A 24,129-nucleotide genomic window follows, 5' to 3' on the forward strand; every position below is an offset into this window, starting at 1 on the left:
TCCTTGGGCAAGACACAACTTCTCCGTGAATCAGTTTCCTTATCTGTAAATTAGGGATTAATGCCTATTCTCCCCACTAAGTCTTGTGAGCCCCATGTGGTTCTGACCTGATTATTTTGTATCTGTTCCAGTGCTTGACACATAATAAGTGCTTAAAAATATCAGTTATTATTACCACCATTACTTGCTGATCTTTCTCTTTTCTCCAGTGCCTACTTCACCCTGCTCCTGGATCATTTTTGTAAGCTGTCATTCTGCTCATGTCTCCCAACTCCTGAGTGCAAATATTTCTCCATACCACTCTATTTCAAATAGAAACTCTTCACCATTGCCTTTAAGGTACTAAATTGGCTCTCTCTCCCACTACATTCCAACTCACATTATATTATTTTTAAGGTAATCTACTTATTGTATCTCCTTCTTGTCTCTATGGTTTACACCCCTACCCCTTTCTGAAATCCTCTCCTCCTTTAACACAACATCTCCCCAAAGTCACCCGCCTCATTAATATATATATATATATATTATATCTAACTCTCCTAAGTAAACACTCAATAATTGAGTACCTAATATGTCCAGAGCAGGGTATTAAATGCTTGAGAGAATACAGTATAGCTGGGGAGAGAGGCAGACTAAATAAATTACAAATATAAGAAAAAAGGAAAATATGTATATGAGTTAGCGATCAATTAATAGGATATGAAATATATGTACAAAAGTGCCTAGGTGATACAGTCAATCAGTGGCATTTATTGAGTGCTTACCGTGTGCAGAGCACTTTACTGAATGCTTGGGAGAGTATAATACAAAAGTCAGAGCACTTTTAAAAGTGTTTAAAAGAGTGCAGTGCAATAAAATTGGTAGATTTGTTTCCTCCTACAGGGATGGAGTGGAGTGAGTATGAAAATTCTCGGGTGACTCTGAAGTCCTAGAGTGGGAGAAAATGGGGAAATAGGGTATGGAGATGGAGATTAGTCAGAGAAGGCTTCCAGGAGGAGATATGTTTTTAGTAGAGCTCTGAAGATGGCAAGAGCACTGGTTTGCTGAATGTGTAGGAGGAGGGAGCATATGAACAAAAGGTTGGCAGCAAGTGATGAGAACGAGTCACAGTGAATAGGTGGCTTGAAGAGACACTCAATTACTATGGATTGATGATTTGTTATGACACTAGAAGGTAAAACTAGATACATCCCTGATGACTCTTGGTTGTGTAACTGAGGCCAGAAATCTTTAAAACACTTTTTAAAATCCCTTCCCCTTTCAGGGTGAACAACGAAGTTCCAAATAGAAATACTCAAACATTAAAGAGTCACCTAAAATTGCTGCTACCTTCCTGTCAATCAAATGACCAGTATCCTAAATCATTCACTGATATGGGACATCGATGTAAAGAATGGCAGGGAGTATACATCCCACTGTCAGACAGTTTCTCCATTTACTCCCTATCCAGGACTTCAGTGTCACCTAAGAATTTGCACTTCACTCCACCCCTGTAGCAGGAAAGAGATCTACCAACTCCATTATAATGCAGTCTTCCAAGCATGTAGTACAAGTTAATCAGGTTGGTCACAGTCCCTCCCCCACATAAGGCTCACAGTCTTAATCTCCATTTTATGCATGAGGTAACTGAGAAACAGAGAAGTGAAGTGACTTACCCAAGGTCACACAGCAAAGTGGTGGAGCCAGGATGAGAACCCAGGTTCCTCTGACTTCCAGGCCCATGATCTATCATCACTGCTTCCCTAAGATAAAAAAAAAAGGAAGAGACAAGCTTGATTTCCTTGTTGCAGGAAAGATGATGCATAGCAACTGCTTGAATTATGAGGTGAAGGACCAAAGAGAAAAATGTAACTCCAGCCTGTGGTACAGGCTATCAGTGGCCACTGATACTCCATTTCTGAGGGCACCAATCAATCAGTGGTTAATTATTGAGTGCTTATTGTGTGCAGAGCACTGTTCTAAACACTTGCAAGAGTACAATACAGCAGAGGTGCTAGACATGATTCCTGTCCACAGCGAGGTTACAGTCTAATGGGGGGACAGATATTAATATAAACAATTTATAATAAATAATTTATAGATACACCACTCACTTTCTCCACAAGAATTCTGGGGCTACATTAATAATAATGTTGGTATTTGTTAAGCGCTTACTATGTGCCGAGCACTGTTCTAAGCGCTGGGGTAAACACAGGGGAATCAGGTTGTCCCACGTGGGGCTCACACTTAATCCCCATTTTACAGATGAGGGAACTGAGGCCCAGAGAAGTTAAGTGACTCGCCCACAGTCACACAGCTGACAAGTGGCAGAGCTGGGATTTGAACTCATGAGCCCTGACTCCAAAGCCCATGCTCTTTCCACTGCGCCACGCTGCTTCTCTACATTACTTAACAGTATTGAGAGCATTACTGAAGGCAGGCAGTTTTAAAGGAGATAATGCTCTTTCATGAAGTAAACTGGTCTGAGAAGATGGTTATTTGATGTAGGGCCTGACTGATCCCAGAAAATTCTGCCTTCTCTTCCATTTTCATCATGCTCAACTTTCAGCTCTGGGTGAGTGATGAAACCTCTTTTGCTGGCTCACCTGGGCTTGGATAGAGCATGGGCCTGGGAGTCAGAAGAATTTTTTATACTTATTTCTCCAGTTTGACTGAAGGAGAGCAGAAGACACATATATTTACTGAACAAATATTCAAAAATCCTCGTTCCTCTGAAGCTGCTGCATTAGAAAGAATATTCCCAATACTTGGTATGTTCCTCTCCCACTTTTTCATGTAAAAAATGCAAAAAGAGTTGAAAGAGAGGATAGAAATAGGAAACAAGTGGAAGAACTAGCTTTTTAGGGAAGAAGGGAGAGGGTAGACAGAACTGCATCACCCTGATTTACTCCCTTTGCTCTTCTCCCCTCTCCCCACCCCACAGCATTTATATATGTATATAGCTATAATTTTATGCATTTATATCGATGCCTGTTTATGTGTATTGAGTCTTTCTCCACCTCTAGACTGTGACCCAGTTGTGGGCAGGGATTGTCTCTATTGCTGTATTGTACTTTCCAAATGCTTAATACAGTGCTCTGCACACAGTAAGCACTCAATACATATGATTGAATTGAATGAATGAATGAAGGTCATGGGTTCTAATTCCAGCTCCACCATTTGTCTGCTGTGTAACCTTGGGTAGATCACTTCACTTCTCTGTGCCTCAGTTACCTCATCTGTGCAATGGGGATTCAGAGACTGGGTCCAACCTGATTTGCTTGTATGAACCCCAGCACTTAGTACAGTGTCTAGTACATAGTAAGCACATAACAAATTAGACAATTATTATTATTACAGTCAGCCCAAAGCCAAAGCTCTTTTAAAAATTAGTATGGTGTTTGTTAAGCTCCTACTATGTGCCAATCACTGTACTGAATGCTGGGGTAAATACAAGATAATTTCAACAGATCCTGTCCTACTTGGGAAGCACAAACTAGGTAGGAGGGAGAACAGGTATTGAATCCCCATTATACAGATGGGGATCCTGAAGCACAGAGAAATGAAGTGACTTCTACAAGGTCACACAGCAGAGACAGATGGGATTAGAATTTAGGTCCTCAGACTACCAGGCCTGTGTTCTTTCCGCTATGCCACCATGCTGCTATAACTGCTCTGTGAGCTCCTGTGAGAAAGGATGGCATTTACGAACTCTATTGCATTGTCCTTTCCTGAGAGCTTAGTACATTGTTCTGCACTCAGTAAGCACTCAATAAATACCACTGACTGATTGAATGGAAAATTATTCTGGCTGCTGATGACGTCATGTAGATTCAGTAGGATAGAGTTGAATATTTTCTTGCTAATAATAATAATTATTATGGTATTTGTAAACTGTTTATTATGTACTGAGTACTGTTCTAACTACTGAGTTAGATACAAGGTAATCGGGTTGGACACAGTCCCTGTCCCACATGGGGCTCACAGTCTCAGTCCCTATTTGACAGATGACATAACTGAGGCATTAGGTCAAGTTAAGTGACTTGCCCAAGGTCACATAGCAGGCAAGTGGTGGAGCTGGGATTAGAACCCACAACTTTTGACTCCCATGCCCATGTTTTTGCCACTAGGCCATGCTGCTTCTCACCCTCAAACGCTGATTTGTGAGACACTCATACTGGCCATGCAAAATACTGTTTGCTAAATACTGAATCCATGTGAATTCAATATTTAAACAGACTAGGAGTTTAAATAGAGCCACAAGATATCCAAAGTGTGTTTTATGCAATTTAAATGAAATTAGCTGGCAGAGTAAAAGTGGAGTCTCTTAATAGGTTTGTGGAAATCTTGCTCTAGAGAAGCAGCATGATGGAATGGATAGAGCATGGGTCTAGGAGTCAGAGGATCATGGGTTCTAATCCAGACTCTGCCACATGTCTGTTGTGTGACCTTGGGCAAGTCACTTAACTTGACCTAACGCCTCAGTTATCACTTTCCATGCCTCAATTACTTCATCTGTAAAGTAGGGATTAAGACTGTGAGTCCCATGTGGGACAGGGACTGTGTCCAACTCAATTTACTTGTATCTAATGATTTACAAATTCATTATTCTTATTATGAAAAGTATCCCTCTTGAGCCTTACTTTTTTACATGGTATTTGTTAAGGGCTTACTTTGTGCCAGGAACTGTTCTAAGCATTAGGCTAGATAGAAGACAAATAATTTGGCTGGAACAGTCCCTGTCTCAGGGCTCACAGTCTTAATTCCAATGATGAGGTAAGTGAGGCAAAGAGAAGTTAAGTGACTTGCTCAGGATCACACAGCAGACAAGTGGTGGAGCTAGGATGAGAACCCAGGTCCTCTGACTCCCAGGCTTGAGCTCTTTCTGTTAGGTCATGCTGCTTGCTGTGGGAGATGGTACCTTCCCTCCTCCCCCAAAATACACATTATGCCTGGGACCTTAGTATGACTTTAGTATAATATTCAGTTTCTATTTAACCCTATTAATTGCATCCTGTATTCATGATTTCATATAACCTTTAGATCCCATGAGGTTGGTAGATGACTTTCCATGGCTCAGAATATTTCCAGGAGTGCAAAGGAGGTATCCCACATAGGAAATTGGTAGCAGATTCCCAATGAAGGGTCCTGAAGCATGCCATCATCCTACACTGATAGAAGGTTAATGCAAATTTGAGGAGAATCCAGTTATAGCACGTTCCATTCTTGAATAATCCCCAAATAATTATGTTAATAATAACGTTGGTATTTGTTAAGCACTTACTATGTGCAGAGCACTGTTCTAAGCACTGGGGTAGATACAGGGTAATCAGGTTGTCCCACATGAGGCTCACAGTCTTAATCCCCATTTTACAGATGAGGGAACTGAGGCCCAGAGAAGTTAAGGGACTTGCCCACAGTCACACAGCTGACAAGTGGCAGAGCTGGGATACGAACCCATGACCTCTGACTCCAAAGCCTGTGCTCTTTCCACTGAGCCACATTGCTTCTCTAATCAACCCAAGCATTTTACACTTCAATATACATCAAGGCTCAGTAAACAGAGCTTGGCGATGTGGTATACTGAAAGAGAAGTCAAAAGGGGAACAATTGGGTGGATGAGGAAGCTGCACATTTCATTTGCTGGAAACACCATGGTTATGTGCCTGATGTTGCTACTTTTGGGTTCTGAGCTCCCCTTCTAGTCTATAAATTCATTATGGGCAGGGAACATGTCTGCTATTTCTGTTGTATCATGCTCTTCTAAGCACTTACTACAGTACTGTGGATGTAATAAGCACTCAGTAAATATGATTGATTGATTGACACTGTTCCAGTGTTTTGGAATTCCTCCAGTTTCCTGTGCACTCAAGGAGGGGTGAGCAGTGTAGCCTAGTTGAAGGAGCATGGGCCAGGGAGTCAGAGGACCTGGGTTTCAATCTTAGCTCTGCCATTTGCCTACTGTGTGACCTTAAGCAAGTCATTTTACTTCTGTGGGCCCCAGTTTCTTTATCTGTAAAATGGGAATTAAATATTTGTTCTCTCTCCCTTTTAGACTCTGAACCCATTTGGGACAGGGATGGGTTTTGACCTCATTATGTTGTATTTATTCCAGCACTTAATATGTTGTTTGGCACATAGTAAGCACATAGTAAGTATAGTAAGCATAGTAAGCACATAGTAAATATCATTATATTTACTAGTACTGTGAGAGTGGATGAGGGGCAGTGAGAGGAGGAGGTTGCCTGAGAACTTTCAGCAGGGCAGGATCCAAGAATGGTACCCAGCTGTGTGTGGAAGCTGAGTGTTGGTTGTCAGGCTGCCCTGGATTTTAGTAAAAAAATAATGCTCCTACACAAAAGTCTAATTCCCTTTCCCTACTGTGGCAGGTCACATTGAATGGAAGGGGGCTGGGACAGTCCACTTAAGCTTGTATTCCAGGGGGAAGGAGAAAAGTGCAGATTCCCTATGTTCCCTAAATATTTTTGACAGTGGATCTAAGATAGAATCCACACTACCAAAATTTCCATTCAGTGCCAAAGAAAGCTCCATTTTGAGAGAGGATTAGCAATAATTGCCAAAGAGGGCCTCTTGGAAGGACAAATGGAGTCTAGGAGAGTTCTCTAGCATTAAAAATGCTATTAAATTTGATTTCTGGATTCAAAGACACCCTTCAGTTTTTATTTCTCTCAATCAAACTCAATACAGAACAAAACCTGTAAAATTAATTCCACTAGAACCCAAATAATATGTGTTTTTCTAATGCCTCCCATAGAGTGATTAGTTATGTGGGTGAAAGGAAAAATCATCAGGTAAGGAGGAACAAGGCTATATGGAGATTTATTAACAAATAAGGTTACTGTGTTTTGGAGCAATTTCTAGAGGAATCAATGCATCAACTGATAGCCTTTAATTACATTCATTGGTCCTGGGCCTTTGAAATATGATCAGCAAAGATTCAGATGGAGGTGGGGTATTTTGGGAGAGATGTGTCCATGGTTTCCCTGTGGGTCAGAGACAACTGTACGGCATAAGATGAGACAAAAAAGTTTACAGGCAGGACTATCAGTAATGAGTTCCTTGGAGTCAAAACAGCTTCCTTTTCTTTTGTGCACTTTGCCAAGTTTTGAGGCTGCCATAGCAACTGTGGTATTTCTACTATTCTACACTGTCTTCCCACCTGACCAAATGATCATTCTGCAAAGTTCTTCTAATTAACACCTGGAATAGAAGTGACAATTGATAAATTTTCACCTCTTTGCAAATCCAAGTCCAGGCTACTCTGGCAGAAGCAATGTAGTTATTGTTTAATTGTATATTTACAATGTAACAGTTCAAGTGCCCTGCAAACAGTGGGCACTCAATAAATATTTGTTTATGATGAAGATAAAAGGTTCAGCTTTTAACTTGTTACCTTTGCTTCTCTGTGGTTGAATCCCAGCTTTTAAGCATTCAGTTTGGAGAGAGGAAGAGAGAGAATATTTGTAAAAATCCACACAAAAGAGAGGCTTCAGAAAACTCAATAATAATAATGGTATTTGTTAAGCAAATACTATATATTAGCATTTTCTGTCATCAGACAGACAATTGCTCTTTCAGACAGATAATAGCTCTTCCCCCACTTCAAAACCTTATCGAAGGCACGTCTCCTCCAAGAAGGCTTCAGTAACTAAGCCCTCCACTCCCCTTTTCCTACTTTCTTCTACACTGCTCTTACTTGCTCCTTCATTCATCCTCACTCCCATCCCCACAGCACACATGCATATATCTGTCTATATCTGTAATTTATGTATTTATTTATTTATATTAATGTCTGTCACCCCCTCTAGACTGTGAGTTTGTTATTGGCAGGGATGTGTCTGTTTGTTGTTAAAATGTACTCTCCCAAGCGCTTAATACAGTGCTTTGCTCACAGTAAGGGCTCAGTAAATACGATCGAATGAATGAATATACTAAGCACTGCACTAAGCAGATCTGATAAAGTCTTTTCCCCCATAGGGCTCACAGTCTAAGGGGGAAAAGAGAACAGGTGTCTCATTCCCAGTTTTATTGATGAGGAAACTGAGGGCCAGAGAAGTTAAGTGACTTGCCCAAGGTCACAGAATAAGCAAGTGGCAAAGCTGTGATTAAAGCCCAGATCCTTTGATTTTCAGGCCCATGCTCTTTCCATTAGGTCTTGCCACTTCTCTGGTCAAGTGAGAATCTCAGAAGACCATTAAGACTGTGAGCCCGTCATTGGTCAGAGATTGTCTCCATCTATTGTCGAATTGTATGTTCCAAGCACTTAGAACTGTGCTCTGTAAATAGTAAGTGCTCAATTAATACTATTGAATGAATTAAGGGGGAGGCACCAGTGATTAAAAATTCAAAGGTTGAGTGCTTTCAAGGTCCCCTCAAAGTTTAGGATCTCTCAAGTAAGTGTTCTAAATTCAGAGGTTAATGTAGAACACTTGTGCTCCAACAAAGTTCCCAGTGTTTCACCTGACACTCAACAACTGAGTAAAAAATGGTCAAAGGTCAGCAGTGGTGTCTCCTGTAAGGGGCTCACAGAGATTGTCTGCCCCTCTGCCACAGAGTATATCCTGAACTCTGATGCCTCATTTCATGCTGCTTGCAACCTATCAAAGGGAGACAGAGCTCAAAATTGTGGATGGTTCTGGGCAGAGCAAGACCATTTCTGAAAACATAAAACATAACCAAAAAAGCCCAACTCAAGCTCATGTCATACTGACAGTGGGATACCTCATCTTCCTCTAACCAACAGTTTGATGCAAAGTAGGCACCTCCTGATATGTGTCACTCGATCACTGACAAAGCAACTGCAACACTTGGCAAAATCCAGAGTATTTTCACAGTCCCATTTAGGGAGGCTTTGCTCAACCCAATTTGGGCAACCTAAATGTTTCCTGCCTCACCAACTTAAAACTTGCCTCTCCAGAGGCCTGAGCCTGGTGAACCTTTGCCTTATCACGTGGATAGGAAGGATCTTATCATCCACAGAACCATCTTTGGAAATAATAGTTTTGGTATTTATTAAGCGCTTACTCTGCCAGACACAGTACTAAGTGCTGGAATAATTGTGGTATTTGTTAAGGGCTTACTATGTGCAAGGCACTGTACTAAGTGCTGGGGTGGATACAAGCAAATTGCATTAAACACAGTCCCTGTCCCACATGGGGCTCAAAGCCTCAATCCCCATTTTACAGATAAAGGAATTGTGGTACAGAGAAGTGAAGTGACTTGCCCGAGGCCGCACAGCAACAGATGGTAGAGCCGGGATTAGAACCTATGACCTTCTGTCTCCCAGGCCCATGATCTGTCTACTACACCATGCTGAAAATCAGCTCACTGTCTCTCCCTCCTCCCTCCCTATCTCTTGATATATATACAGAGAGAGAGACAGAGAGAGCGGTCTTCTTTTTCAAAGATGATGTTATGTATGGAAAGATATATATATAAACACACACAAAAATATAGTCATAAAGATGAGGAAGGAAATGGCAATTACTTTGTCTCAGAGGGGGCAGGTATGAAAAGAGAGCCTTCAGTTCATGACTCTGATTATGGAAACCTGGTTATTTTCATAAGAATTGCATGTGATGGGCTGGTCTTTCTGCATATGCACACACAAGATCTGTAAATGAGCAAACACTCAAAACCTTCCTAGGTCTTAAAACAGAAACAGAAGCATGTTGGCTTAAAATAAATATATTCTGAACACCATATGTTGGTAGCAGATTAAGTTGTTCAAAGAATAGAAAATGTGTCAGGACACTGCCTGAAGATAATCCAAAGTAGATGCTGTGCCTAGAAAATGTCAGCATTTATCAGATGAGAGCCAAGTTACTTTGGGATATAGGTAAAATTTTAAACCAAAATTAAGTTGTGCCTTCAGTTAAACCTTTGCTTCTGTAACAGTTCAGCTTTACTAAAGCATGTGTTTACATTGAGCAACTGGGATATAACACAATGAAAAAATTAGAGAGAGTTATTTCCTCAATACAAATGTGATTTTGCTACAACACAATCCATAAGTCAACACGAATAGATATAGTGCTGGGGGGAATGGTTATGTACCTGTATGCAGCTTGGGTCAAATCATCAAGTGTTCTACTTCCCAGCTTCTGTCTCAGAGTGACTATACTGTAGCGTTTTGTATTTTTGCAACTTTTCGGTATTTAATACAGTGAAAAAACAATGCTGATGGTATAAAGCATTCAATAGTGGCAAGAACCATATGTGGAAATGGTGTTGAAAAATGTCAATCATGGTGGTATCTTTGAACTCATGACTCCCTAATCCATGAATTCCCGTCAGATCAATCGTTACTATGACCTGATGTTCCCCTCAATACAAGTTTCTTTAAGAACCCAACTACTGTGTTATAGCAGAAATGAGTGCATTTCTTTGTCCAACTCTTCCACCTGCAAAATGACTGCTAACCTAGAAAATTTTGTTACATGAATCTTTTCCTAGCTCTACTTCAATACTTAGAGCGAATAAGTTTGGCTGTCAGGTAAACTGAGACACCAGTTAGGGAAACAGAATGGAGGGCGCAGACTTTCGAACAACATCTGGGACAGAGACCTGATAGAGGCCACTGAGATTCATTCATTCAGTAGTATTTATTAAGTGTTTACTGTGTGCAGAACACAGATCCCTCTATCCTGTGGCCTCAAACCAGCATAGACCAGATCATTGGGCATCTGAACCGCACTGAATACCACCCACCCTCCAGGACTTTGACATTTCATTCTTGAACTGCCGCAGCCAAGTAGTGGACATATCTTGACTTTCCTCCTTTCCCTGCAGCCAGGCCTGAATCCACAGAGGAGAACACAGAACAGGTGTGGCTTTCTGATACCCTGGTTACAGTGACCCGGATTTTTACAAATCAACCACTGCCTATCTTTACATCAACCCAGCCTCTGGTTTCACTCCTAAGCTCTCTCCTCCTCACTCTCATGAGCCCAAGGACCTACATATTATTCTACAATTTCATCAGAGATCCATCATATTAAGCAGTTATTGCTGTTGTTTACTTCACCTACAACACTTAAACTTCCCTGACCTCACCATGACCCCTCAATTCCCACCCTCTAGTCAGGCCATCCCAGTCATCCCTTCCCAGCTTCCCCCCATCCCCCCCCCCCCCCCCGCTCCACCAACTCCCTCCTTACCCTTGTGTCAACCCTGTCCATCTCCCCCATTCCATTCCTGCTATCCTGTTCCTGGGCCACCCCTCATTCCCTTCTGCTCGAGCTGGCCTCCGTTAGCCCACTTCCATTTAACCCCTTGCGCTATCCCCTCGCCCAGCACTGAGGGAGGATCTGTAATTTTTATATATATATATATATAACTGTTTGTTTCTCCCTCTAGACTGTGAATTGATTGTGGGCAGGGAATGTGTCTACTAACTCTTTCATATTGTGTTCTCCTAAGTGCTTGGTATGCTGCTCTGCACACAGTAAGTTTTCCATAAATATGATTGATTTATTGATTGGAAACTACCCAGTCTCAGACAGTTAGGCGCAGCCTGAGCCCAGTCTTCAGTGCAAACTACAGTGGTCCAGATATCTGACTCTGAACAGCTACTTTCTGCTTCACCATCTTCTAGTTATATTTTTAATTTACATTTAAAATATTCTCCTTTAAGAAAAAAATAAACATCCAAAGTTATTGTTAGATACACTTGGGGTGTCCCATAAATGGCACTGAGAGAAATTCTTGCAGTTAAAATGCTTACCACTTTTTTAAAAAAAAAAAATTTCAGCGGACTTTTAGTTTGTTAACTTGTTAAATGACTTCTGAGAAGACCAGTCTTTGAACTAAATGAGCAAAAATATGGTATATTCTTGCTGGGTTACCCATGGAACCTGAGAGGAAAGTGCTGAATTCCTTCCTATTTTGCTTTAAGCACTTTTTTAGGGGAAAAATATTTATCTGTCATTTCTCTCAACAGTGATATGTCAGAAAAAGGTGAGACTAAGATAAATGTACAGATTTTCATGGAGCTATTATATGTATGAGCTCAGGAAGAGTTATTATAAAGAGTTTTCATACTCATGTGTACATGCATTAATCAAAGTGAGTTGATTTAAAGGCATAGGCTTTGGTAATAAGAAGAAGTCTGTAGGTTAAATGCTCTTCCATGTGTGTATCTATTATCACATATAGAGAGTATGGGGAGAAAGGATAAGAAACAATATTCAAAGGCAAAAAGATCAAGAGTATAGGTGAAGATTTAGTCTTTAAACATGGTGGAAAGTGAAAATCTGGTATTGAAAAAATTCTGATGAAGCAAAGTGCCAGTGCAACAAATGTTATGACTGGATCAGACCAATATTCTGTTTTTGACAGTGGCATATTACTGGCAACAATATGACTGGAAACACTGTGTGACAGTTTAGACCAGGGACTCAGCATCCTATTTTTTTTTCCCTGACAGCGCACTTCAAACGTCTTGTCCATCAATTTTTCCAAATCCCTTTTGAATTGGATACTTTTGCTTGAACAACTGTCAGCAATATTATATGTTATTCACTCACTGTACAAAGGTGGATCCTTTTATTTGTTTTGAATCTTCCAGCTTCATGGGTGCCTAAACATCCTAGGAGAATGTGGAGCAGGCAACAACAAATTATCAACAACAATTTCATTCTCAGTCTTTCCACATCCTGAAAGATTGTAAAGGCTTCCATCATATATTTTCTACTTCATTCTCTCCAACTTAATCTTAGTCCTTTTGTTTTGTCTTCATATAGTACCTTTTCCATGCCCCCTGATCATCTTGGTGGCCCTTCTCTGTACTTTTACAGCTCTATTTTGACTTTCTGAAGATGCAGCCATTAGAATAGCACGCAGGATAAAAACGTTGGTGGGAGAAAGAGTGGGGAAGGTAGAGAAGGCAGAGGAAAAAACAAGTATGGATAGCTTTATTAAAGGCCATTTATATAGCATCGATACATCAAATTCTCGTGCAGATCAGTAAGGATTAGAATCATAGACTTTCCCAAGTGAAAGCATTTGGAAAATGTCCTCTCAGTTGGTTAAGAAGGTCAAGTACTTTAAGGCCACCATTACAGTTTAGATGGAAAAAAATCCATCCTTTTCAATTTCTGTTCAGTCTTTTATACATGTTTACATCTCCTGGAGATTTTCTAGCCTTATACAAGATGAGGGAATGACTGTATGGACAATGCTTAAAATTGGGAATTTTGTAAAATATCTATTGAAATACTGTAGTCAAAGAAATCTATTTGGTTAACTTCCATATTAAAAAGAAGACAAATGGATCTAAGTTACAAGAGACATCTGTCTGATAATTCTAATGATTTGGACAACTTCAGAAGAAATAGTTTTTACAAGAAAGAATTATTCTCACTTTATGTAATCATTTGAAAGAACTTGCAACTCAAAGTAAGTCTGGGGCACAAATTCCTTTCACAGATGGGAATTGGAAAAAAAAAAATTTTCCAGTAGAGGATAGAATAAGACTACAGTTTCAAAGACACAAAGAAGAAAAACCAGCTTGTGTTTTAGCTCTGGAAACCCTTAAAAACAAAAATAAAAGGCTAAAAAAGAGTATCTCTTTGTTTTTGATATACTCCTTTTGAAGTGTGAGACTTAATCATTTCTCTTCAGGAATAACATTATTATGAAATCCACAGGGAAGAGTAGAGAGTGCTTTGCTCTCTGCAAATTATAGAAGTTGTCAGAATGAAATTCAATAGGGACCTATGCATGATAATAATTGAAGGAGGCTAAACAAACAGCTAAACAAATAAAAGACAAGAAATGACTAACTGTGTCAAATATGCAACAGGTAAACAAAAAGAATATGTGAAAGTACAAAATAGCCTGCCAAGGAAAGTAGAGCAGATAAATAAGAGAATGTCAACTGAAGGAAATCTTTTAAGGCAATGGTTACAGTTATGTTTTATGCAGAAGGAACTGTAACCATTAGAGGTCTTTAAGGAGAGGAGAAATGGGCTCTGAAAGGTGTTTTAAAAAGATCAATAAATAGTATTTATTGTGGCTCTATGTAGCAGAGCTGATGAATTGAGAGGTTGGCAGCAAGGTGCTGTTTCAGAGGTTGTTACAGAAGTTCAGCTAGTAGGTGATTAAGTCTTGAAACTCACTCTATCTCCCTCCCTCCCCAACTGCCACTTCTTAACTTCCAGGACACGTAAGCACTTGCATATTCCTTCCTCCTACCCTCTTTGCACTTACCTGCATATATTTATGTATTCCTTCCTTTTACCTGTAATTTATCTCTGCTAGGCTGTAAAATAATGTGGGGCAGGAATCATGCTGACAAACTATACAGTACTTTCTCAAACTCTTAATAAAGTAGTCTCCCCAAAATAAGTGCCCAATATACATCTACTGGTTGATTGAGCCAGGGTTGAGGTAATAAAAGGGAAAGGAGGAGGCTAGACCCATGAATTATTAGAGGATTATTAGAAAGGGCAGATTTTAGGAGATGGGAATTAGAAGTTAATGTGAGTTAAGAGATAGAAGTTAATGTGGAGTTAAATGAGAGAAGAGACTCTGAGGAAGTGGTTTGGAACTGTCATCCAGATCTGACACCACCTCATTACTACGGGATCGGTGCCAGATGGCAATTTCTCGACTTCTCAGGAACTGTTAACTGTTCAGAGAGAATGACTTGATAGTATTTCTCTTTGTTTCCTGATAAATTAGCACTTTGGACCTTCATCTTGCCCAGCTGCTTATGCATTTTTAAGAGTTAAGAGAAGAAAATTCTATCATATCTTTTGGTTGATATTCAACAATTCCGGATTTCAGGAAATGCCCCCTTATCCTCAGACCTATGTTCCTTTGTTTTGGTTTAAGAAGAGATGAACTGCAACTGGTTGTCACCTTCTTTTGTCAATCCCACTTTTTTGCTTAGAATTGTTACTGATTTCCTTTTCTATCCTTCTGCTCACCAATCCTAATTTACAGGACTTCACTGTTAATCGGTATTAATCTTGATTCTATTTATTGCTATTGTTCTTGTCTGTCCCTCTCCCCCGATTAGACTGTAAGCCTGTCAAAGGGCAGGGACTGTCTCTGTTACCGATTTGTACATTCCAAGCGCTTAGTACAGTGCTCTGCACATAGTAAGCGCTCAGTAAATACTATTGAATGAATTGAATGAATGAACTATATTGTGTTTTCAGACTAAGAATGCTTCTAAATGTCAAATGGCTGAGACACTTAAAAGTTGAATAATTAATCCAGAAAATATTTCTGCTGCTGGAAATTGAGAGATGCTCACCTCATTCAGTGCCCCTGGCAAGTCCTTAAAGTCAGATGCCCCACTGACCTTCATAAATGGGAAAAATACTTACTTAAAAATTTCATGCCTAAGCACTTCTGATAATTCTTCGATATTCACATGTAAGAAAAGACTATGTGAGATAGGTTTTCCTAACTATGCATTGTGAAGGATTCTATTTTGGAATTCATTCATTCTTCTATGCCTTAAAATTTTTATCATTATAAATTGTAATTCCACAAAGTAAACTATATGCCTCCTAAATTTACTTTACTGAAAGTTGTTTGAATACTTAAGCCAGTGCTGTTTAACTACTGATCATACATTAACAATTTAATTAGATGTCATTGCTTCTAAACCCAGAACAAACTATCTTATGTTCTCAGGCATGTTAAAGCATATTTGTATTAAATTGGCAATGAATGATTGTGGTTTAATTTCCATTGCAAGACTCTTCATAGCTAGATTGTAATTGGAAAAAAGCCACCATTAGTGTTTTTAACATGAGAGTAAAACGGATGTGTGCACTGCGTGCACTGCATAAATAAGGTACATCTTATAAACAAGAGGCCCAGATTGGGTTATTAGAGTGAAAGTTAGAGATTCATTAATTCAATAGTATTTACTGAGCACTTATTATGTGCAGAGCACTGTACTAAGCGCTTGGAATGTACAATTCGGCAACAGATAGAGACAATCCCTGACCAGTGACGGGCTGACAGTCTAATCGGGGGAAACAGATGGACAAAAACAAGAATCAAGGGAATGTACACTCATTAACAAAATAAATAGGGTAATAAAAATATATACAAATGAGAACAGTGCCGAGGGGAGGGGAAGGGGGGGGAGGAGCAGAGGGAAAGGGGGCTGAGCTGAGGGGAGGTGAAGGGGGAGGGAGCAGAGGGCGAAAGGGGAGCAGAGAAGGAACAGAGGGAGCAGAGGGAATAGGGGAAGCTCAGTTTGAGAAGGCCCTTTGGAGGAGGGCTTTGAAGAGGGGAAGAGAGTTAGTTTGGCGGAGATGAGGAGGGAGGGCATTCAAGGATAGCGGGAGGACGGGGGCCAGGGGTCAAAGGCGGGATAGGCGAGAACGGGGGACGGTGAGGAGGTGAGCGGCAGAGGAGCGGAGCGTGCGGGGTGGGCGGTAGAAAGAGAGAAGGGAGGAGAGGTAGGAAGGGGCAAGGTGATGGAGAGCCTTGAAGCCTAGAGTGAGGAGTTTTTGTTTGGAGCAGAGGTTGATAGGCAACCACTGGAGTTGTTTAAGAAGGGGAGTGACATGCCCAGATCGTTTCTGCAGGAAGATGAGCCGGGCAGCGGAGTGAAGAATAGACTGGAGCGGGGAGAGACAGGAGGAAGGGAGATCAGAGAGAAGGCTGACACAATAATCCAGCCAGGATATTATGAGAGCCCGTACCAGTAAAATAGCCATTTGGGTGGAGAGGAAAGGGCGGATCTTGGTGATATTATAAAGGTGAGAGCGGCAGGTCTTGGTAATGGATCGGATGTGTGGGGTGAATGAGAGAGCTGGGTCAAGGACGACACCAAGGTTGCGGGCTTGAGAGATGGGTAGGATGGCCGTACCATCCACAGTGATAGGGAAGTCAGGAAGAGGACAGGGCTTGGGAGGGAAGATAAGGCTCTCAGTTTTGGACCTGTTGAAACTACATCCAAACTGTCACTATGCTAATCCAAGCACTTTTCTTATCCCACCTTAACTACTGCATCAGCCTTCCTCCTGACCTACCAGCCTCCCTATCTCTCCTCACTCTAGTCCATACTTCACAGTGCTGCCCAGATCATTTTTCTAACAAGGTTCAGACCATGTTTTCCTGCTCTTCCAGTGGTTGTCCAGCCACCTCTGCATCAAACGGAAACACCGCCCCATTGGCTTTAAAGTACTCAACCTCCTTGCCACTACTTTTTAATGGTATTTAAGTGCTTGCTATGTGCCAGGTACTGTACTAAGATCTGCGGTAGATACAAGCTAATCAGGTTGGACACAGTCCATGTCCCACATGGGGCTCCCAGACTTAACCCTCATTTTTCAGATGAGGTAACTGAGGCACAGAAAAGTGAAATGACTTGTCCAAGGTCACACAGCAGATGAATCATGGACCAGGGATTAGAACCCAAGTCCTTCTGACTCTCAAGTCCATGTTCTATCCACTAGGTCACACTTCTTCTTTACCTCACTGATTTCCTACTTCAATCCAGCATGCTTATTTTGCTCCTCTAATGCCAACCTACTCATTGTACCTTGATCTCATCTGTCTCGCTGCTAAACCCTCACCCACATGATACCTCTGTCCTGACACTCTCTCCCCCTTATCATTATCATTCACCATATTTTTGAATACATTAACCAAAAGAAAATTGGTGAATTTATAGGGTGATAATTCCCAGCATCAGCACACTTCACTCCTCTTGTGCTAACCTTCTCACTGTGCCTCTGTCTCTCCTATCTCATGGCTAACACTTAGCTCATATCCTGCCTCTGGCCTGGAATGCCCCTCCCTTCTCAAATCTGCCAGGCAATTACTCTCCCCAGCTTCAAAGCCTTATTGAAGGCACATCTCTTCCAAGAGGCCTTCCCAGGCTAAGCCCCACCTTTCCTCATCTCCCACACCCTTCTGCTTCACCCTGACTTGTTCCTTTTGCTCTTCCCCCCTTCCAGCTCCACAGAATTTATGCATATACCTATAATTTTATTTATTTCTATTGTATGTTTATTTGTATTGCTGTCTGTCTTCCCCCCTAGACTGTGAGCTCATTGTGGACAGGGATAAACTTGTTATGGGCAGGGACAAGCTCGTTGTGGGCAGGGATTTTGAAAGTGCCCACCGATTTTATGTAAACATACACATACACACACATAAATAAGATTGCATAATACCATTGACAGCACCTATTCTTAATAAGTAAATAAAATACCATTCACTGAAAAGGTTTTAATTTTTAAAAGTCTCAATCTAATTTCAATTCTTCATTATGATAATAAACTTAGAATCTTATCCAATAGAACATGAATTAAGAAGGGAAATACGGCTTGTTGTGGTGATTTTGTTTCTGTAGAAGGGTCATGAGCTAAGCATTCATTCATACATATAGAATTTTATAGCTTTCTTAAAAGATAGCTTAATTTATTCCAGAGCTTTTTCCTCATCTATCGAAGGGGGTTTATGTTCTTTCTATGGATGTATGGATATAGAGAAGCAGCGTGGCTCAGTGGAAAGAGCACAGGCTTGGGAGTCAGAGGTCATGGGTTCGAATTCCCGCTCTGCCGCTTGTCAGCTGTGTGACTGTGAGCAAGTCACTTAACTTCTCTGTGCCTCAGTTACCTCATCTGTAAAATGGGGATGAAGACCGTGAGCCTCATATGGGACAATCTGATTACCCTGTATCTCCCCCAGCGCTTAGAACAGTGCTCTGCACATAGTAAGCACTTAACAAATACCAACATTATTATTATTATTATAAAATCATTCAGGTCAACAGTAGTTTCTGGCTATAGACTGTAAGCTTTTAGTGGGCAGGGATTGCATCTACCATTTCTAATGTATTGTTCTTTTCCAAGTGCTTAGCATTGAATAATTACCATTGATAGATAATTATTATTGATAATTATAATAATAATTGTTATATTTGTGGTATTTGCTAAGCACTTACTATGTGTCAAGAACTGTACTAAGTGCTGGAGTGGGCACAGGATAATCAGGTTTATAAAAGCTTTGCTCCTCATGACCCCGTGTTCTGCATCTGATTTTATGCTTCTTTGAAATTGGGGAATCATCAGTTTATTCACAAGAAATCTTTGGACTTCAACAAGCATTACTAGAAGAAGAGTTTCAAAAACTTTATTAGAACATTGGCAGGGAAAACAAGGTTTGTTTTGCCTCACTTTGGGATTCATCTGACCCTTAATATCAAAACACTTTATCATGCAATTGTCACATATTTTACAGGGATAGAGGAGAGGTTGATAGGTTTGCATTGCCATTTTGACAACAAAGAATAAATATGCTTGTTCATTTTTCATAGCAGGCATAGATGAATGATTGCTTCATAAGAAGCTTCTGATCTGAAGGGAGGAAACATGTCAAACCAAAAATTTATCAGCAAGAGAAGAAGAATGTGGTAGGTTGCTACTGTCTGGAACTGCTGCAGCACAGCTTTAACTTCTTTCATGGTCCTCTTCCAGAAAAAGAGGTATCAAAAAGGTACACATCTTTTCCCTTCTTAACAGGGTCTTTGTCACACAAGCAGAGATTGTTCCTCCATCGCAAGAGTAAATAATTTGTAGTAGAGTGATTTGCAAAGATTTCAAAGGGTACTTTCTTATCAGTGAAATAAATTAAGATAAATCTCAGTGGGATTGTAGTCACATAAACATGAATCTAATTGTTGGTTCAGATTGTGAAGTGAGAAGAAATGTTTTAAAATCAATCGTGTTTGAACTGCAATTGTTATGTAATTCACAATATATATCTTCTTATATACAAACACCCACACACATATACCCACTTTTTATTTTTAAAGAGGACCCTATTTATCTTAAGTTCTTATTCATGTGGGCTACATGAATACTATACTCTGCTACATAAGACTAGAACCCTTTTATAGATTAAAAATGTTTGTCCCTTAACAAGGTCTACCTTCTGTCTCTTGGTTCCTGATCTTCAAAAAGCTTTTACTTTAGAAGAGCAGCACCTTTCCCCATTGTCTCATGACTGATTAGTCTGTGCCTGGAGTGATCCAACAGACCACTATAGTAGAAGTAGTATTTATTGAACACTCACTATGGGGAGTGCAAAACAAGCAAGTGACTCATTCCCTGCTCTCAGTCAATCAATGGTATTTGAGTGCTTACTGGGTGCACAGTAATACAACTGGGAAAGTACAAAATGATTGAGTCTGCAGATGCAATCCCTGCCTACAAGACACAGACTACAGGAGGAGACTACAGTCTACATATCAGCTTCATATCATTTATTCTGCTTTCCTCCACTGCTTAAGCTCCCTTTCATTGGTGTCCTGCCGCTGACCAGTCTTTTCCCATTCCTCCCCAGTGGAAGCATTATGGCCTAGTGGATAGAGCACAGACCTTGGAGTAATAAGGATCTGGGTTCTAATCCCGGCTCCGGCATTTGTATGAACTTGAGCAAGTCACTTAACTTCTCTGGGCCTCAGTTATTTGAGTTTGTAAAATGGGGATTAAGACTGTGAGCCCCATGTAGAACATGGACTGTGTTCAGCTAGATTTGCTTGTATCCACTCCAAGGCTTAGTACAGTTCCTGAAACACAGAAAGCACAGAGCAAGTATGTGCGTCACCCTGACTTGCTCCCTTTTGTCTTCCCCCCACTGTCTCCACCCCACAGCACTTACATATATCTGTAATTTTTATTTATATTGATGTCTGTTTATTTGTATAGATGTCTGCCTTCCCGGCTGTAGACTGTGAGCATGTTGTGGGCAGGGATTTTCACTTTTTATTGCTGTATTGTACTTTTCCAAGTGCTTAGTACATACAATTGAATGGATGAATGGAAAATATCACAATTATTACTAATTATGCTGTTATAAGCATTCCTTCTATGCTGATAAACTATTCAGGAAGCTCAGTGTTGGTACTCTAATCCTAACATTAGATTAGGCATTATCATAGTGATTATGGCTTATCGATGGCACTGGTGACACTGCTCTTCTGGAGTAGGTCCATGTTTCAGGATCTTAGAGGAAGTTTGACACCACAACAGTCTTATAGATTTTCAACTTGGTATTGGGTTTGATCTTCTGGATTGTAAGCTCTTAATGGGCAGAGAATGTGTCTGTTATATTGTTGTGTTGTACTCTCTTAAGTGTTTAGTACAGTGCTCTACACACACTAAGTGGTCAATAAATATAATTGATTGATTGATGCCCCTGGTTGCCATCCTCCATTTGGCAGCCTGCTGAAAGCCATCCTGGCCTTTCTGAGTTCTGTTACGAGCCCCCCTATTAGAACCAACCAGGACCTTCCTGGACCGGGGAAGCCTCGGCAACACATAGCAAAAGTCACCCCACACCTCTGATCACCAAGGTTACTGTGGAAAGCTTTTTATTTAGTTTTACAAATATGCAAGGGATTGACACATACACACACTCACTCCACTCTATCAAGGATCCAATACCTATCTACCATCAAAAGAGCCCCTTCTGCCAATGCTTTCTGCTTTCTTTCTGTTTCCAAGCCCTGAGCTCCAACTGCTCCTTGTTACCCATTGCTTACCTCAGCATGTGCCTCTCTATGCTTCAGAACGAGTGCCTTTAATCTGCCTTAGGCACTGCAGCTGTGACTCTACATGTCAGTCATTGATTGGTCCAGGCCAATTACCAGGTATAGCAGGGAAAGAAAACCCTGCCTCCCTCCATGTTCCACCCCCACAGGCCAGTAATCACCTGTTTCAGGTAAAGCCCATCAGTACCTCCACGAATCTCTTCCTTGTTGTTCGCAGGATCACAAACAGCCATTGGTAGGGCAGTTTATTGTGGGTGCAGCACAATTTCAGTATGGGGAGAGCTAAGTAAATTAATGATAATAATAATGGAGGTATTTGTTAAGTGCTTACTATGTGCAAAGCACTGTTCTAAGAGCTGGAGGATACAAGGTGATCAAGTTGTCCCATGTGGGGCTCACAGTTTTAATCCCCATTTTACAGATGAGGTAACTGAGACACAGAGAAGTTAAGTGACTTGCCCAAGGTCAAACAGCTGACAAGCAGCGGAGCTGGGACTAGAACCCATGACCTCTGACTCCCAAGCCCGGGCTCTTTCCACTGAGCCACGCTGCCAACATGTCATGTCAAAAGCAAATGAGTAATTTCTGTTGCAGCTTACTTCTTAAATATAAAATGAGAGGAATCAAATGCAACCTGTGTTATTAGAGAAGCAGCACGGTGTGGGGGATAGAACAGGAGTCTTAGGGTCCGAAGGTCATGGGTTCTAATAATAATAATAATGATAATCATGGTATTTGTTAAGCACTTAAACATGTGCCAGACATTGTACCAAGCACTGGGGTAGATACAAGCAGGTCAGGTTGGACACAGTCCCTGTCCCACATGGGGCTCACCCCACCTCCCCCACTTGTTTGCTGTGTGACCTTGGACAAGTCACTTAACTTCTGTGTGCCTTAGTTTCCTCATCTGTAAAATGGGGATGGAGATTGTGATCCAACTTGATTTGCTTAGATCTACCCCAGTGCTTAGTACAGTGCCTGGCATATAAGTAAGCCCTTAACAAATACCACAATTATTAGTATTATTATTATCTAAGGCTGCTAAATGGTCATGGAGTGGTGAAAGACATTTACTTTATAATTCTTCATTTAGCTTTAAGACAGAAATATCTGTGAGACATATCTCACAGGGATATGATAAATGAATGAAAAGCTTGAAAGTTCTGAAATTCTGATTAGTCTGTCCCTGGAGTGATCTGACAGACCACTATAGTAGAAGTAGTATTTATTGAATATTTACTATGGGGAGGACAAAACAAGCAGGTGACTCATTCCCTGCTCTCAGTCAATCAATAATATAATAATCAATCAATAAGGATTGTTCTTAAATCTTCATTAGGAAATTCTCTCTAACATGGACACTCACTACCTACTGAATCCCACTGTGCTTTTTCCTAGATTCCCACAAACAACCCTCTTACAATATAGGCAAAAATATGGAATAGTTCCTGAATAGAATTAGTTCAATTAGATTGAAAAAAACACACAAAAATACACTGATAAATTTTTTCTGGAATATTTCCCAAACTACCAGTAAAGATGAGCTCCATATTTACTTTTTAAGGGTCAAACTGGGAAGCAGCATGGCCAAGTGGACAGAGCACAGCCCTGGGAATCACAAGGACCAAGGTTCTAATCCAGGCTCTGCTGCTTGTCTTCTGGGTGACCTTGTGCAAGTCACTTCACTGCTCTGTGCCTCAGTCATGTCATCTGTTAAATGGAAATTAAGACTGTGAGCCCCATGTGGAACAGGCACTGTGTCCAACACAATCACCTTGCATCTACCCCAGTTCTTAGTACAATGCCTGGTACATAGTAAGGGCTTAAGAAATACCACAATTATAATTATTAATCATTTTTCACATTCTGACAAATATATTTCATGAAAAATAACTGTAGACAAACTATTTAAAATATTCATTTTGAGTAGTATTTAAATTGTGGGTTAGCATTGTTGCTATTTTTTCCATGGATCAAAAAAGACCTCAGTGTTGTTCATTCAACTGTAGACAACTTTACTTTAAGATATATGTGCAAAAATCACTTGAGTGACACAAGTTTCCATGACATATGTTTCACCAGGAGAATGTCAGAAATAACTAAAGGGTATACACATTTTGATTCACTATTTAGTGCTCCCCCCTAAATCCCACTTCTTAGAAAAAGGTAATGGCACCACCTTAGCAAAGTAGTGTATATTTTTAGGTGTCCCTGGACCAGTGGTGGCTTCAGAATGATATGCCCCATCAGCTAAGAGCCCTGTTGGCTGCCCTCCTCATATGGTCTGATGGTGTCAGTGGCATATGCTATGTGAAGTCATCACATTGCACTGCCATGTGCTAAAATCTGCCCTTTCCTCTCCATCCAAACTGCTACAATGTTAATCCAAATATTTATTCATTCATTCATTCAGTAGTATTTATTGAGCACTTACTATGTGCAGAGCACTGTACTAAGCACTTGGAATGTACAAATCGGTAACAGAGACAGTCCCTGCCCTTTGATGGGCTTACAGTTTAATCGGGGGAATAATGTTGGGATTTGTTAAGCGCTTATTATGTGCAGAGCACTGTTCTAAGTGCTGGGGAGAT

The sequence above is a fragment of the Ornithorhynchus anatinus genome, chromosome 2, assembly GCF_004115215.2.
Source record: "Ornithorhynchus anatinus isolate Pmale09 chromosome 2, mOrnAna1.pri.v4, whole genome shotgun sequence".
Classification (NCBI taxonomy): Eukaryota; Metazoa; Chordata; class Mammalia; order Monotremata; family Ornithorhynchidae; genus Ornithorhynchus; species Ornithorhynchus anatinus.